The sequence below is a fragment of the Grampus griseus genome (assembly GCF_964374135.1).
Source record: "Grampus griseus genome assembly, chromosome: 5".
NCBI lineage: Eukaryota > Metazoa > Chordata > Mammalia > Artiodactyla > Delphinidae > Grampus > Grampus griseus.
Genome location: NC_138998.1, coordinates 126,712,646 through 126,725,922, shown reverse-complemented (window position 1 = coordinate 126,725,922; position 13,277 = coordinate 126,712,646).

Sequence of the window (13,277 nt, the reverse complement as noted above, 5' to 3'; positions counted from 1 at the left end):
AAATGAAGTATGTCTGTATTTACTTTTTAGTTCCATCTGTGCAGTAAAGTTTTTCTTTTCTTCTCTAATCCAATCCTCCATCAACACATTATACTTATTTTAACTCTCCTGTGTCTCTCCTATGCCATGAGGTGTCTGTAGCAGAAAACTGAGGATTATTTTTGTTGACTAGGTGGATTTTATATTCAGTACAACTTAAGTGTATACTGTGACTTTCAAAATGTTCAGTGCAATTAGATCCAGGTAAAGGTAATTTCATTAAGATAATAAGTGCTAATGCTTGTTTTTACATTTACCTTTCCAGTTATTATAAAAAGTTTACATTTTATGTTCACCTATTAGATGTAAGATGAAGTTGTATAAGTTTGGCATTAAATTTTAGAGAAAAAAATCAGGAACTCTGATTTGAAAGACAGATTTATAAATGCCAGTTGTTTAATCTTAACTTTCTCTTAAAAGCATGATCAATATATGAATTTTGGTTTTTGTTTGAATTTTGGAACATTTGTTTATATTCTACATCTAAGTTTTATTTTATTAACATGTAATTTTTATATTGATTCTACTCTCTTTTCTTCAAGTTAGTGTTATTTTAGTCAAAATTGCATTCCTTTTGACAATAAGTAATTTTTCATTGATACTTTCAGTGTGGAAATCATGAGACAAAAAAATTTTAAATGCTTAGCCTTTCTTAATGATTCAACAGATTATTCATTGGGGGAAAACCACTTTAAAAGTCATTCCTGAAGAATTATATCATTTTTGAAGTAAGGATCTATGACTAAAGACATCACATGATTCTCAAAGGGAGGTGGAAAGAAAATGTGATAGGAGTGGCTTGGAAAGAACAAATTCTCCAAGGAAAAAAGAAATAGTCACACTGCTAAAGAATTGTTTTATTGGTTGATGCTCCTGTGTCTATTGTCATTTGTGTATTTCAGGTGTTAGAACACTATGTATTTCTACTCAATCTTTGGAAAACACACACACACACACACACACTTTTTACTTTTTTAAAATAAACCGTATGGAGAAACTAGTCCTTTTTCCAGTATGTGTAGCCTAATTGCAGAAAAAACATAATGGGATTCAAAATAATCACAGTAATATATCCTGTGGTGAGAAAATTTCACCCAAGCAAGGTAAATCTATTTTGCAAAGGTTAGAATTTGCTATTAAAGCCAGGTGAAAACTATAAAGTCAACATGTTTGATCAGCCGACTCCTTCAAAGTGTGTCAGCATTTCACTTGGTTTGGAATGGGCCTGAACAGTCATTTTGATTGTGTGGGAATGATTATTTGCAAATAAATTTATTTCTACACATGAATAATAGAACACAAAATTCTGAAAGTTACTCACTTCAAAATACCCCATTATCAAGAAATGGTTCTTAGGCAGTATCAGGTAATATATAACAATAGTTACAAAGACCATAAGTAGCCTGTGTTACAAAAAATTAAAGGATTTAGGGAAATTTTTGATTAAAGATCTATTGGTTTTAATCAGCTGCCTATCTCATCTTCTTTATGACTGTGAGATGGAGGGGTAATATCAATTGACAATTAAACAACCTTGAAGTCATACAATGAAGGTGCCAGATGTTAAAGCATTTTGCTCAAGCTGGAACAGGTAAGTAAAGGCTAAACTTACATATTTTACCAACTAGACAAAAACCACAACAGCTGTGAATGAAACATTATTCACACATTTGAGGTTCTGCCATTCATTCTTCAACAATGTGGAGTTTTCCACTTGTGTAAGCTTGTTTTGGTTTGTTGGTGTTTTTATCCAGGAGACAATATGACTCACTGATGAAATATTCTAGCTCTACAGAGCCTTCTTCATAAGAGCCTTCTTAGGAAAATTAATATATCCAAATAAATGAAACTGATGTCATTCAATGATACCAACAAGTCCATTGTTAGGTTGATGATGACTGATTGTATCTACTGTAACATTCCAAAATCTCCAAGAACTTTAGGGGGAATATGAATAATTTTCAACAGCCAGGAAAAGTTAAACTGTATGAGGTGTTATTCTATAGAGTTAATCAGTAATAGAGTGCAAAATTTCCAATTGATACGTATGTTCTATATTTACAGTTTTTCTCACACTGGAGATTGCAGAATTATAGAAAAGAAGATGGTATAAAAAGTCATAAAGAGAAGCAAAACCAATTAAAGAAAAGATTTTAGAGCTAGACCATTGCTTAAAACTTATGGGTTTTAGTCTTACCTACTGGTTTCAAACTTTAATCACTCTACCCATGATCATTAAAATGATATAAAATTTGATTTACCAGTTGATCTATTACTAGTAATGCTATCCTTCAATTCTTAAATTATGATAAACCTTTTTAAACTCATCATGTAAGAGAAAAACTTAAAGCTGTTCATTACTCAGTGATGTCAAGTAATCAAAAGGAGTCATCAAGAAAAATCTTATGATTCCTCTAGAATCTTAATATATTTATTTTAACCAATTATTTATCAATACACTGACTTCTAGTAGAGTGATAGGATGATTATTTAAAGCATTAGTTTCAAGACTGGTACATGAGACCGTGGAAGAATATATCACTTTCCCTATGTTACACAATTTTACATATTTAGCATCAAGAAATGCTCTACTCTTTGAATGTGTGACCCACAAACCCAGATGGGAAGACTATTAGCCTCTAGTAGGTAGGTTAAAGCTATGGAGTGAGGCAAAGACATGACTTGGCATCAGGCTTCTTGCTGTTTGTTTTCATTCCTTACCTCCATTCTTACATGTTAGTTCTCTTAGCCAATCAGCATTTTCTGCTGCTTTGGGCTTTCCCATTGTGTTCTGTGTCAGTGTCTTAGTTCTGCCATTAAAAAGTACCATAAAATGAGTGGATTAAAATAACAGAAATTTATTCTGTCACAGTTCTGGAAGGCAGAAGTCTGAAATCAAGATGTTGGCAGGACCATACCCCTTCCAAAAGCTTTAAGAGAGAATCCTGCCTTGCCTCTTCCAGATTCTGGTGGGTCCTGACATTCCTTGGCTTGTGGTAGCATAACTTTAATCTCTTCCTCTATCTTCTCACAGTCTCCATCCCGAATCCCTGTGTTTATGTGTCCTCTCCTCATCTTATAAAGTCACCAGTCTTTGGATTTAAGGCTCATGCTAAGCACAGAATGATTTCATCACAAGATCCTTAACTAATTACATTTGAAAGTATGTTTTTGCCCAATAAGATCACATGAGATTCTGGTGAACTTGAATTTTGGGGTAACACTATTCAATTCTTCAACATGTTATTAATCGTTTTCTTCTCAGTTATTTAGAATTAATTCAGTAGAATTCTCAGGATCCTTTGTGTAGCTCCAAGTCTTTGTGGAAAATCAAAATTCCACCTTTGGCAAAAGACTATACAGAGGTACCATTTTCAGTTCTCTCTCAGGAGAAATAAAATAAACACTTTTATTTATGCCACCCGCACCACCGTTGGGATATTAAGTTGTGCCTGTAGCTGGTATTTTGATTTCACATCCTGAGAATTCTTATTGCATGATGGAATGTGCCAGTTGTCAGGCCTGCAGAATTGTAACTCCTAGTGCAACAGCTGCATCTTGATGTGTTCCCCCAACTGGAAGAAGGGCTCAAGAGCAGAAATTCTTAACTGCTTCCAAGATAGACTAAAGGAAGGAATCAACATAGTTGGACACAAACATCTGCTCCTGCTGAAAGCAGTGAAATGAGCGTGTGACTTGGCAGGGTGTTTGTGTTTGTGCAGTGGTAGAAGGGTGATGACTTAAAGCACCCCTAGAAAATAGAGCCAGAAACAGTTTATGTGGTAACACTGTGGGCAGGGGTGCAAATTCTAGGTTACAAAGATTTGAGGGAAAAAATCACATTCAAGGTGGCATGTTACTAAGCTGGCCACAAGAAATGCAGATGTTTGCTGAGTGTTGCTCAGTCAGTGGAAAGGCAAATTAAAATATTTTCCCCAAGATGACTCTTTGAGGATGAGGGAGGATGTGAGTAAATGTGAAGAAATTATATGTTGGCTCCTCCATTTCTCCTGACTCTCAGTGACCATATTTTATCCCAATAGTCTGAAACCCCAACACTGCTGCATTGTGTTACCTAGTTCCCCTGAGAGTAACTGGGGAGGCCAGAGTCTCCCTGAGTTCAGGAAGCTTTGCACTGGGCACTCGAGTTCCTACAGCTTCCACCACAGTGGGTAAAAATGATACAGTGCTCTGTCTAACCCATGCCATAGAAGGGCTGAGATAGCCAGTGGTATTATGAGATGAAGTATGGACACTGATGAGACTTTACATTGAACAAGTAGAAGAGGCGTGGGTAGAGCAGGTAGGATTGAGCAAATACCTTAGAAAGTACCACCACCCAGGGATAATAAATAAGGGGCAACTTCTAGTCAACTTCTCAATCCTTATAGAAAACAGTAGGGCTTGCCATATGGAAGATAACTCTCCAGATTCATGCTCTATGAACCAGAATTGGTCCAGCAGGTCTAGTTACCAACTCAGCCCAAGTCATTACTTTGAATGAATTTTTACACAGTTTACTAGATCTTGCTACTGGAGTACCCTTAACAAGAAACCTCTTCCTTAGAACCCAGCAAAGGCCCCTCTAATCAGATAGTGCGTGGCTTAGTCAATTTGGGATGCTATAAGAAATTAACATACCATGGCTGGCTTAAATAATAAATATTTATTTTTCATAGTTCTGGAAGCAGGATGTCTGAGATCAGGGTGCCAGCATGCTTGGGTTTTTAGTAATGACCTTCCTCCCGGTTCACAGATAGCTAGCCTCTCACTGTATCTTCACATGGCAGGGAGATAGAGAGAGAGAGAGAGTGAGAAAGTGATATAAAGAGAGAGAGAGAGAGCTCTCTTGTCTCTACTTATAAGATCACTAATTCCATCATAAAGCCTCCACCCTCATGACCTTATTACCTCCTACAGGCTCCACCTTCAAATACCATTACACTTGGGGATTAGGGGTTCAACATATAAATCTGGGGAGGACTCAAATATTCAGTTCATGGTAGTAGTCTCTAGCATCCATGCCCATGTTTCCTTTGGTCATCAGTGTCTCCTGGAACTGCTACCTCTATAATACACAGACTTCATCTCCACCTATTCTTTTTTCCATTGTCCTTAACCTTTTCTCCTTTCTTATTCCCAGCTGTGGTGGACACAACCATCACAGATTGGAAGAGAATAGGATCCATGATGACTAAATACAACATAGTATCCTGTAGTGGATCTTAAAACAGAAAAAAAGAAAGACATTAATGAAACAAACAAACAAACAAGTGGTGACATCCAAGTAAAGACTGTAGTTTAATTAATAGTGTTGTACCAATGTTTATTTCTTAGTTTTGATTAATGTAAGATGTTAACATAAGGGACGTAGGTGAAGAATAAATAGAAACTCTCTGCTCTATGAAAGTCTCCTAAATCTAGTTATTTAAAAATTAAAAAACAAAGCCAAACAAAACAACAAACACTTTATTAGTTTCCTATGGATGTTGTAACAAATGGCCACAAGCTTAGTGGCTTAAAATAACAGAAATGTTTTTTCTCACAATTTTGGAGGCCATAAGTCTGAAACAAAGTGTTGTACAAACTGTATTTCCTTTGTAGGTTCTAGGGGAAACTCTGTTCTTTGTCTCTTCCAGCTTCTGGTTGTTTCTTGACTTGTGACCACATCAGTCCAATCTCTGCATCTGTCCTCACACTGCCTTCTCATCTTCTACTTGTGTGTCTCCCCTGTGTGTCCCCTACAAGGACACTTGCCATTGGATTTTTAGATTTTGTAGCCACCTATATAATTCAAGAAGATATCCTCATTTTAATTTCCTTTACTTAATTACATATGCAAATACAATTTCCCCAAATAAGGTAACATTCATGGATCCTGGGAGGCTACCATTCAAATCAGTACAACTCCCTACCCCATTGTGGCTGGAGTTAAATAAATTAATAGTAGAGTCATCTTTTAAAAAATATTGTTCTCTGATGAGAATTATTGGTCCAAGGGTAAGCTTATGAGGCAATAAGAATCCTTTTCCTGGCTTCCCATACTACCTGCTCAGTGGAGAAAGCTTATGGAGAAAAGAGTCAAGCTGACAGCCAGTGAGAGGTAGAAATGAGAGATGGAGAGAGACAGAGATCTGACAATGTTTAAGTATTTCGTTGCTGGTTTCCCTAAGTTTAGCTTCCATCTGTCTTCCTCATCAGTTTGTTATGTGAGATGTGAGCCAATAGGTAACTCATGTTTTTTAGTGGGTCTTGGGCATTTCCACTATGAGTCCTGATTGATGAATATATATTTTGAAGGACATTGTCAAAGCAGATGATATATTTCTCAATTAGAAAGCTGCCTCAGGGGCTTCCCTGGTGGCGCAGTGGTTGAGAGTCCGCCTGCCTATGCAGGAGACACGGGTTCGTGTCCTGGTCCGGCAGGATCCCACATGCCGCAGAGCGGCTGGGCCTGTGAGCTATGGCCGCTGAGCCTGCGCGTCTGGAGCCTGTGCTCTGCAACAGGAGAGGCCACGACAGTGAGAGGCCCGCGTACAGCAAAAAAAAAAAAAAAAAAAAAAAAATGCTGTCTCAAATTGGAAGTACAACTGGAAAATAAACCTAGTAGATATGTCCATGCCCTGTGCCATATTTATTCTAGGAGCTAAAAACCCTTTGAATATACATGAAAAAATATTTCATGATGAGAGTGTATTTGATATTCAACTTCCTTTGATACTTTTCTAAAGATTTAAAATAAATTACTAGATTTTCCAGGTTTATCACAGCTTCTATGAATAATAATAAGAGGCTTCTACATGATTCCAGCAACTTGAGTATCTGTATCAACTGAGACAACTAAAACTTGTGCTTCAAAATCTTATGGTAATATCTTAGATTGAGTCTTGGCTGGCCAGTCCCTGTACATTCAAATAAAGGCCTATTTTCAGGACAGACTCTAGGAAATCTCCTGGACTCTGAGCACTGAGCTCTTGGAATTCTTTGCTTGATAAGGATGTTTTTGCATGCCTAAGGTCTTGTACCATGCTCTACCTGTTTGAGTAGACAGTTTAAGTGGTCAGTGTGATTTATGGTGAATACTTGTTTTTTTCTCTGAGTTGTGAAGCTTGATATGAGAGCTTTAGGTCTATATGATTGAACCCCAATAAAAACCCTGGACAGCAAATTTCAAGTTAGCTTCTCTGATTGCCAAAACTCCATGCATGTTGTCAAGCACCATTGTTGTGGGAATAAAGTATGTCTTCTGTGATTCCACCAAGTGGCATCACATGAAATCTTGCACCTGATTTCTTCTTGACTTCACCCTTTGACTTTTCCCTTTGCTGGTTTTACTCTGTATCTTTTTATTATAATAAACCATAAACATTAGTATAAGAATTTCTGAGTCCTCTGAGTCCTTCTAATGAACCATCAAGTCTGGATGTGGTCTTTGGAATCCCAAACACAAAACCCAAAGTGGGGAAACTAGTCTTTTACATAGAATTAAACAAGATTAAATTCTAATGGTGGCATTGAATTTACAATGATCCTTTCATTTTTCAGCCACCAGTTATAAGAAATCTTCATAGCATTTTGGTCAAGGTTGAAGTATCTGAATGAAATTCTGATGTACTTGCTAAATTTTGATCCCTATGCACCCACATGGTGGGCCTTCTTTCATTGCTTTCAGCAACATCTCCTTTAAGGATATACTTTTGAAGGATGAGATATAGATTCCACAGTTGTATCCTGTCCAACAGATCATGCATAGAATGAAATACTTTCTGCCTGGCATAGCAAGGCTTCTGAACACCCATAAACTCTCAGATGTTCCTAGATGTCACCAATTACAATACTTATATTATCTGACCCTTCTCCCACGTGTCACACACATACAATTTTACTAATTTCCTTTCTTCCTTCTTCTTGCTATCATCTCTGCCAAGAAATAAGTTCAGAAGCAGGTAGAGATTTGAGTAAAATTAAAGTCTTGAGAATAATTTTCTCTAGAATTTAAAGTACCATTATCCTCCTCTCCAAATTCTGGTTCACTTTAACATTGCACTATCAAAATAAATAAACAAACCTATAGTGAGTCCTTCAGCTTTAATGAAATCCAGTCTTGGATAAGGGAAAGAAGCACCATTTGTGATTGAAATCAAGCATCACTGCTGCTTCTCATATTTAGAAACATTTACTTGAGAGGTTCTGTGGCAGTCTAACCTCTGCAGTCAGATTTTTGGACAACTAGAAAGTCTAACCTGCATGGAGTTATCACTTTTGTTCCTTCTTTAAAACATAGTTCCTTTTTTACACCACATTGAGTAGCAGAAGATATCAAAGAGATCTTGTCGAGTCTCATCGTCAACTGCAGTTATGGAGGCAAAGTTGGATTAACTCAGTTGAACTAGCATGAGGAAGAAGTCACTTGTTATCCACCAGAGTATTTCCTCAAGATTAAGAGCTATACATGGGTGCTCCCAAGGGTGCCAAGTACAACAGAACTAGGTCTTATTCATCCAGAATGAATAGTTATGCACTGTGGTTAGACAATTTCAACTTCAAGTTTTGGTTCCTGAATATAGGAGATGCATTACCCTCTTTGTTTCTCATATACTAGGCATGTTCTTAAGTTTCTCTGCTTGTAATTACTGATATGAACAAAATATGGGATGCTTCAAGTCAAGAAATAATTTTTTAACATTTGGACTTAGTGAAAAGTCTTTATGGATATAATTTTTGGTCAAAATCTGGATTAGGAGTAAGCAACATATTTAGGTAAAAGTCAATCATATAAGAGTGTCAAATAACTAAACTGATGAAACTATGTCTCAGGAATGTAAATCTAAGACAGGAATAGATTTACTAAAACAAGCTTCACAGTCTTGCATATGTGCAGGTGCTTATTTCCATCCATATTACCTGTAAGGGGCACAGTAACTCCGGTTATATTAAAATTTGAAGATTCTTGTCTCTAGCTTGACAATCATGGCCGCAGTGACTGCTTCTCCCAAACAGATTTTCCTACAGTTTTTAGTTCCTGCTCTTTCAGACCTTTTGGGGACTGTATTCTTTTCCCCAGCCACTGGACCTTTGAGAGGCCCATTCCCTTTGAGGTTTAGGACTTGCCTAGGTGCAGTTGTGAAATGTTGAAGCACACTTGTCAACTTTACTTTCAAGTTTTTCTATATGCATCCATCTGTGTTCTGCCCCCATCCTGTTCTGGATTTCTAACTTCTAGACATTCTCCCAACACTTCCCAGCCATTCCCTTCCCAACTGAGAGAGAATTCCAGAACCTTCTCTTTCCAACTAGTGCTCTCTCTAGCCTTAGTGAAAATCTCTTCTTACTGACCAGACAAGATAGAAATAATCTGACATTTAGTTTAATTTACATTGATATGTACTTATAAATATTTATTATACTTATATTTATTTTGTTTAAACCAAAGTTTTAATATATGTGTACTGTTTAATTTATGTATATGTATCCATCTAGAGATACTTATATATTAATAGAGTAAATTGCCTTTACTTAAATCGATGTTCCTCAAAGTAGTCTGTACATCATGGATACCCGGGGAATTTTTTAAAACTATCAATGCCTAGATCTCACCCTTAGAAATTCTGATATAATTGGTGTAGGGTGTGGCCTGGACATGTGCCTTGTATAAAAATTATCTTAGTGGGCTTCCCTCGTGACGCAGTGGTTGGCAGCCCGCCTGCCGATGCAGGGGACATGGGTTCGTGCCCCGGTCCGGGAGGATCCCACATGCCGCGGAACGGCTGCACCTGTGAGCCATGGCCACTGAGCCTGAGCGTCCAGTGCCTGTGCTCGGCAACGGGAGAGACCACAACAGTGAGAGGTCCGCGTACCGCAAAAAAAAAAAAAAAAAAAAAAGTTATCTTAGTGAGTCTAATGTGTAGTTATCATTGAGAACGCACAACTGCCCTAAAGAAATACGTCTCTCTAAATGGATTTTCTAAGCACCAGCCTAGGCACTTATCCTTTCATTTAAAGAACCTCTGTGGCTCTTCAAAGTAATTTAGAAAATTGCCTCTTCTAGCAACACAGAAGATGAGCTGTACTGGGACTCTCCCAATTGATCTCCTTCTGTTTCTTTCTTCTACTTTGAGATCGATGCCAAACGAATCACTGCTATAATCAAAACTGCTACATTTAGCTTTTCTGCAATCCCATCACTATATGAAACAGATTTAAATAAAACTTCCAAGAGAGTATAGACAAACTTCTCAGTTCAAGAATCTCTGCCTCTGTCATGTCTTACTTCTTGTCTCCAAGACTCAAATTTGGCTGATAACAGAAAAGGAACAAGAAAATTTTATCCTGTAAAAGGACGCCTGCATGAGTTTCCTTCTAATATTTCAGATAATCAAGTTTACCTACATAGGAAAAAACAAACAAACAAACAATATTCAAAGAACTTAACTTATGCATTAGTTTAACAAATATTTATTAAGCAACAATTACGAACCAACTATATTTGGTGCTGGGAAGAGTGGCAGCAATAAAGACACAGCCCCTGATCTCAGGGAGCTTACAGCCCAGCGGTAGAGGGTGGCCATCTGGGTGGGAGGAGGTTAACATTCAACAAATAGGTAAGTATTTCAAAGTAAGTGTGATAAGTATTAGGAGAAACACAGGAAGTTGTTAGAGGAAGGTCAGGTGATCAGGAAAAGGCTTATTTGAGGAAATGACATTTAAATTGAGAACCTATGGGTGAGTATGGGGCAAAGGGCAGCATGGTGGGGAGGGGAGAATCACAGAAAAAATAGATGTTTGGATTTGAAGGTGGGAACGAGCTTGGTGAATAAAGGTAATATATGGTAAAAAAAAAAAATCTAAAAGCAATGTGATTGTAACAGAGTAAACACAGAGAGGGCTGGTGAAAGATGTGGCTGGAGAACCAAGCCAAGGCTGGAACACCCAGAGCCTTGGAGGGCTCGTTAAAAGTTATGCATCTTAGTCTAAGAGTAATTAGAATTAATTGCAGTTTTTATATAGAAGATGACACACTTAAATGAAAGTAAAAGACTTTTAAAGTTCATTTATTTATTCCTTCCTCCTTCCTTCATCCATATTTTGCTCAAATATCACTTTCTCAAAGAGGACTGTGCTGGCTCCTCTATGTAATACAACAACCTGTTTCCACCCTTACTCTAACCTTCCCAAATGCCCTAACTCCACTGCATTTTTTTCTGCCTCACTCCAATCAAATGATTTACTTATTCTGTTTTCTGTCTGTTGCCAGTCCTAGTTACTAATGCAGGCACTAATACAAGGATCAGAGAGATTTACTGGTGTTTGCAACTGTGTTACAAGCAGCTTCTTAGGGGCACCTTGTCCATGGGAGAAAATTATTTACCCAAGACATGAATTTCCCTCTTGGATAAATCACGTATTAAACTTTTAACCTTTCTCACAAATTCACACTAGACAGTTTAAACTTTTGAGTAGTACATAAAATAAGCTGGGTTTTTTTTTCCCCCTTTAGATTTTTTCCAGTGAAAAATCTTGCCATTTGTAGCTTTGTAGCAGACATGGCTACATTCTCAGGAGAGAGGTCATGGACGAAATATTCTCATCCAAGAAGATATTTTCTTTAGATCAGACTCAAGAGGTACAATATTAGCAAGTCAGCATGTGTGATATTCTTCTGGGTCTGTTCTCACATATATCCATTTCTGTTCACAGTCCACAGCATGAACTTCACATTTATAGGAGGTATTTTTTTAAGTTCACATAGTGACCCCTCAAATATGTACTTGAGCTCAATCTTCCTATAGATTCTGTAGCAGAAACACGAATATTTTTTAACTCCTGAGATATCAGAACTGTCGTTGCCCAGAAAATGGCAGGCTTGCATTTCTAAAAGGACACTGGCCTTTTCTCAAAAGGGTTAGAAATGTTGACCAGTAGAGGGCAGCTGCAACTCTTCAAAACTGGCTTCATGTCCTGACCATCAGGAGACACAAGCTTCACTCATTTATAAAGAAGTTATTGTTGCTTTTAGCTTATGTTTATTCCTTTTCTAATCATACAAGATTATTGACTTTTATACCTGAGTAATACATAATAAAAATAATCATGTATGCAAAAAGAGAAAAAGAAAAATCACTGATATCACCATTATCCTGAGACAGCATAACAACTATTAATAGTGATGTATTCCAATTATACATGCATATAACTTTCATTAATTTTCCAAAAATGAGATCATAGTGTGAACACTAATAATATATTTTAAAAATAGAATAAATATACACACTGATGGGGCGATGTCAAAGTGACAGAGGAACCAACTGAAAGAGCTCTCAGTATCCAAAGCTGAAACATTTTGGGAAATAAAATGAAGTAGTATTGGACCACAATCCAAGGTATAAAATAAACATCTGAGTCCACATGGATAGCAACAATGATTGAATAAATTAATAAATATAGAGAAGAGACAAATTTCCTTTGCAGAAAAATCCCAAATATTTGGAATAATTTCTCACTTCTTAAGTGGGAGCTTTGCACAATGACTTTCTTCTAAAGAGTAAAGTTTAAGAAGAAAGGAAAAAGAGTAAATTTACAGTGGAGAAACCTGACATATACTATCTTAGCTAGGTTATCAAGGTCAAAATCAAAAAATCATGTTGATAGTATGTACCTTAGATATGTTTGATGCCCTTTACACCTGTGATTGTCCTCCTAGAACTTAATAACCTAGAGGAAATGAAGACCTGAAAAGACCAAAGGCAAATTTCAGATTGGCTGTGTTTATTGAGTAATTAAGTATTGGAGAGAGGGCTAAGACAGTTGAAGTCTCTCAAAAGAAAGTTGACAATGGACATCTGGATGCAAGCAGATTGACTCTATTGACTTGTGAATAGAATGCACAATCACATGCACATAAATGTTGGCTGTGATATATACAAACACCAGATTCCCTGGGAGACAATGCTAAACCCATTTGATGGATAGAGTATTGGAATGTTCTAAGATATCACCCGAGTCATAGAATATCAATAATCTTGCTGTAAAAGATATACAATCACCTTTTAAAAAGTAGATATAAGTGAAAAAAGTCATAGAATTTCAAATTAGAAAAACTTGGAGTCAAAATACAACTCCGCTGTTGTAACTTTGGACAAGAAAGTGAATATGCAAAGTGGAATAACACAAATTTCAGAGTTGTTATGAGAACTAATGATATTATACAGAGAGTTATAAGAAATCAGATTTCCCTCCCA